Source organism: Scophthalmus maximus, chromosome 10 (assembly GCF_022379125.1).
Source record: "Scophthalmus maximus strain ysfricsl-2021 chromosome 10, ASM2237912v1, whole genome shotgun sequence".
Classification (NCBI taxonomy): domain Eukaryota; kingdom Metazoa; phylum Chordata; class Actinopteri; order Pleuronectiformes; family Scophthalmidae; genus Scophthalmus; species Scophthalmus maximus.
Genome location: NC_061524.1, coordinates 1,932,501 through 1,937,852, shown reverse-complemented (window position 1 = coordinate 1,937,852; position 5,352 = coordinate 1,932,501). Strand labels below are relative to the sequence as shown.

At 37.9% G+C, this 5,352-nt stretch overlaps 1 long non-coding RNA gene across 1 annotated transcript; it reads left to right on the top strand.

Moving 5' to 3' along the window:
- Positions 1 to 491: 491 nt before the first annotated feature.
- LOC118283565 lies at positions 492 to 4,642 on the top strand. The gene is made up of 3 exons (XR_004784584.2): positions 492 to 1,076; positions 1,602 to 1,762; positions 4,152 to 4,642. It is a non-coding gene; the product is annotated as an uncharacterized LOC118283565 (long non-coding RNA).
- Positions 4,643 to 5,352: the final 710 nt, after the last annotated feature.

Genomic DNA, 5,352 nt, shown 5'->3' with positions numbered 1-5,352 from the left:
ACGATCGGCGACTGTATATCCACGTTGTGTCAGTTTTAAGTTCTTCCTAAACAATCCGTACAGCAGTGAATTGTGGGTAATCCAGTTGACTGCCGTCTGTTTTCCTTCTGTTTTTACTTTTGGACCAAAAAAAAATTGTTTTATGATCAAAAAGATTCTTCAAAAAGTCTCAGAGGTTTCAGCCTGTAAAGCTCTGATTGGTCCAAGAGAGGGAGCCACGAGAGAGAGACAGAGAGAAGTTTACCCCCAAAGTGCCTCCTTCACCTTTAACTACCCCCCCTGCCCCATCACACACACACACACACACACACACACACATATTCATAGACAATCAGCGAGCTACGCAAACACAGACACTTATTGCCACCCATGACTAACCCCATTGGCTGTGTGTGTGTGTGTGTGTGTGTGTGTGTGTGTGTGTGTGTGTGTGTGTGTGTGTGTGTGTGTGTGTGTGTGTGTGTGTGTGTGTGTGTGTGTGTGTGTGTGTGTGTGTGTGTGTGTGTGTGTGTGTGTGTGTGTGTGTGTGTGTGTGTGTGTGTGTGTGTGTGAGAGATGCTCATGCGGAGCGACAGGCAGGTCAACAGGTCACCCTCTGGGACGTCTCAGGGCCCCGGTCGGTCCTGGCTCTCCGCCAAACTGTCTCCCTCACACACACACACACACGCACACACAAAGCCCGTACTGTACTACATGAGTTACTCGTACTCATCCATATTTTTGAAAGTTCTATTCAAGTTGTTTGCTTTTCTAAAAACAAATGAATTCTGAATTTTAACACTTTTTAAAAATATATATACAAATATTTATATACATCTGCTCATTTGACAGATGCTAAACACTCATCTTCTGTACAGTTGGAGCTTGAACGAGATCAGATCAGGTGAAGACGTCACAGACATGAAACAAGAAACTTTTGAACGTTATTCATATTTGATATTTTCCAGCCTTTATGCGAGAGAGAGCACAGACGTGATGAACGTGTCCGGGGGGGACGAGCGGCAGCAAAGGGCCGCAGGTCAGAATCGAACCCGTGATGTGATCGGCTCGAGTGCAGCGATGGAAAAGATCTGCACGTAAACATATAAACTGTACAGTGTAACAGAACATACGTGTTCACATGTTCACAGCTGGTTCATACTTTCACCTCTTGTCTGCTACAATGTTCACATTTTACTTTTTCAATCAAAAATTTAATTCTAAGACCAACATACAAGAAGTTCTGAACTTTTCTGAACTTTATTATACTATTTTAAATCTGTTTAATGTATCAGACCAAAAATGTATGATCTAATTTTTACATTTACTTTTTCCACCTTTTATCAATCTGATGTGCAAATATTGATTTATATAAAACAAACGTAAAACTTAGACGTAGACTTGACACACGCACAGACACACAGACAGTCATTAAGACATTCCTCTTCATCTCTGGGCCTCTTTCTTTCTTTTGTATCAGAGCCGCACTTACACACATTGTAGTGTGTGTGTGTGTGTGTGTGTGTGTGTGTGTGTGTGTGTGTGTGTCTGTGTGTGTGTGTCTGTGTGTGTGTGTGTGTGTGTGTGTGTGTTTGAACTTCCTCCTCCCTGTGTGTCTTCAGTCCGTGGTGGTGGAGCAGCGGCAGCGGCAGCAGTCTGATTTGGACGGAGTTTGGACCGAGCGGCACCAGTGAGGAGCTGCTCTCTGATTGGCCCAACCACAGGAAGAAGAAGAAGACGACGACGACACATCGGGACGTGAGGAGGAGGATTCACCTCCGAGGTAAGAGAGAAGCTCACGCTGCTAAAAAATCTGTGTGCTCAAATTACAGATGTTGATTTAATACTGTTGTCCCACAATGCACTGCACCAGGGGGAGGAGACAGAACTTTTATACAACTTATTTTTCCTGAAACAAGGAAAAAAGTCAAACAAAACATAAAAGATAAAATTATTATTCACAACAAGAAGCCGTGAGATGATTTAAATGACGATGATAATCAAATGTGAGGGAAATAAAATCCTCAATGATCTTTTTTTATAGGCTTCATATGTATCATATATATGTGTATATATACTGTATATAATACACAGATCTGCCAGTAACTCATATATTTTAACTCATATTAGTTTGATAGTTAATTTTACTCATATTTTTCAGCATGATTAAGTCTCCAAACCACCAGGGGGCAGTCTATAATAGATCGATGGCAATATTGTTACATCGTCAATCCAAGATGGCCGACTGTGGAAGCCACGCTTTAAATGATACAGACGTCAACTCAGGTAAAAGTAATAAAGTTAATATGTACATGAGGACTTTCTGAAACTTTAAAATAACTTCACAGATGAAAACAGTCCAGGAATCATATTAAAAACTGAGAAACTATTCAGACGCAGAGTTTCTACTTAAATTTCACCACTTATTTTGTTGTTTCATTATTGAACAAATCAAAACATAAGTTGTTGATATTTCCTCAGCTGTGACTTTTGACTCTTTTTATTCATCTGTTGCCTCGTGTTCAGATCCGCTCACAGTTAAATAACCTAAATTTAAAACAGGATTTCAATTTTTATTGAATAATTGGTTCAATCTTTGAAAAGATATGATCTCATAATTCTTGCATGAAAGGGTTAAACTCTGATGTTGTGGCTGCTCTGTGTTTATGATCGATTTTGTCTGGGATCCATCAGGGGGCAGTAGAGTCCCTGCTGGACTGTCTGCTGGAGGACCCGTCTGTCTGCCTTCCCTGCCTGTCTGTCTGCCTGTCTGCCTGCCTGTCTTTCTGCCTGCCTATCTGCCTGCCTGTCTGTCTGCTTTTTTGTCTTTCTTTCTTCCTGTTGCAGGTTTTTGAATATATATTTATTTCTCTCCCTCTCTTTTGAGTCTGCTCAGGTTTTGGTCGTAACCAGATTACAGAAGCTCAGTCGCATCAAAATGTTTTCATATTTTAGGATTTGAGCCTCAATCTGAGGTGAAAGATTAACAGGAGGAACCAAAGCGTTATTGTGTTTTTTGAATCGGAGATCCCTTTGAGCGCAAACACACACACACACACACACACACACACACACACACACACACACACACTGTGGCAGTAAATCTCATTCTTCCTGTGCTGTTGTCGTTGACCCCATCGAACCGGGTGATGTTTACGTCCTGGATAACACCTGTAAAAATCTGGATTAATCTGCACATTCAACATCCACTGGAGTTAATATTGAATTTGCAGCCTTAACGTCCGTCTCACACACACACACACACACACACAATCCCAGAATCCTCTGCTGTTTCATGCTCGTCGCCGCTGGTTCCTGTAAAAAGTGTATTTTTATACATGTAAAAACATATGATACAGTAACACATGACTATTACACCATTAAAAGTCTCCACACGGACGTCGACTGTCCGGCTGGAGGAGTCGTGCTCAACTCTGCTGGAGTTCATGTCAGGTGATATTTAAAATGAAACTTGTTCCACGACATGAAATAATATTCGTCAAAATTATTCACAACAGGTTGAAAAAAAGTCAGAAAGAAAATAAGGAGCATTTAAAATTAAGTTAAAAAAAATTAAAAGTACGTAAAGTAAAAGGAAACAAGTATAAAAATATAAAGTATAAGAAGTAAAGTCGACTGATATCTCTGCTAATATGTTTTAATATTTATGGGTGGAGACGATTTACACAGTTTTACATACTAATATAGATCTTGATCCCATTTAAATATACATACTTCTTGTGCTGTATAAGAACATTTTGTCACCGATTTTATGTTTTGTTTGGTATCATTTAAAAGAAATTCAGAGTCTAGTTCAAAAGCTCATTTTTTCAAAAGCTCATTTAAAAACAGAGAAATATTCCAATTCTCCAACAAATCCACGTAAACAGTGACAAATATTACAGTATTTCCCTGTGGACTGAGATGAAAATACTCATATTATTTACTAATACTAAACAAAGTACATGCGCCTCCAAATTTATAATCACAAAAACTTTATGATCCTCGGGGGAAATTTGGGTTTTGAACTGCACATTTCGCCACCACTGAATATATAACAGATTATTCATTTACTCATTTAGTGTATTACAGTTCTGTGAATAATATAATAAATAAATAATATGTCTTGATATTATGTCATTTGTCATGTTAATTATGGAACTTTCCCGCAGGCACAGAAGCGCCGGCATCCCGTTTTACCCACATTCATCTGGGTCCCTGAACTGACCTGGTTCCAGTTCGAGGTAAATAAATATTCTGAATTTGATTAATAGTCATAATATCGTTATCATTATTTTTCCTCTGATCTCACCGGTGATGAACATGTGACGATCACAGCTTCACTGTAAAAACATCAAAAGATAAAACCCTGAGGTTCACTCACACCATCTCACATCCAGGGGGCGACGGTGAGTTTCCTCTCACACCAACTTTTTTATATTTCAGACTCTGAAATTCAAATAAATCAAACTGAGAAAGAAAATCAGAGCGACAGAGTCTATACCGTTATTGACGCCTTAATTTTTCAAATTAATTTATTGACGAGTAGTTGTTTCTGAATCACCCACACAACTGTTTGCTATTTTAATGTGTTGTATTTTATTTATTTTTAAACATTAAAATAGAAAAACGATTAACAAACTTTTGTGTTTTGGTCCCAAAATTAAAAACTCCTGTCTATTATTTTTTAGTTGTTGTTGGTCCACCAGAAGAAAAAATAAACACATTATGATTTATATGTAAGAAGCTCTAATGTAAACACAGGTGTAATAATGTAAAATATAACTTTATATATATTATATTTAACATTAACAAACATTTCAAAAGTCTCTATTTGTGTTTGTCACAGAGAGTTAAAAATCAACTACTGCTGTTTGAATCCAGTAAATATGAAAAAAACAAACCAAATATATAATTTATTTAAAGTCGTTGTGAGTCATAAAAATTATATAAAGGTGACGTCACTGTGTCCGCCCACTCCGTTTGATTGACAGTGCCCAGCTGTGACTCAATAAACCAATTTCAACTTGAATGTTATTCGTCTTTTCATACTTCTTCTCGGTCAATTTCCGTCTCGGTCGTTGCCACGTTGTGTTTGTTATTAACATTAAAACTTGAGGTGTTTGAATTCATCTCCTTCTCAAACTGTCCTCTGTCCCAACACTTTATGAATTTACATATTTTATATATTTACAGAAGATAATTTTTCAGCAGTTTGGGATGATTTTTGTTTCTCGACATCGCTGCGTCTTTCAATTTCCAGCAAATAACGGCGCGATAATTCCTGATTTCCACTGTACGTACTGTAAAGAGATGCAACAACGTTAGAGTTAAAATACACCAACAAAAATTAAATCAAATTAGTATTTAATC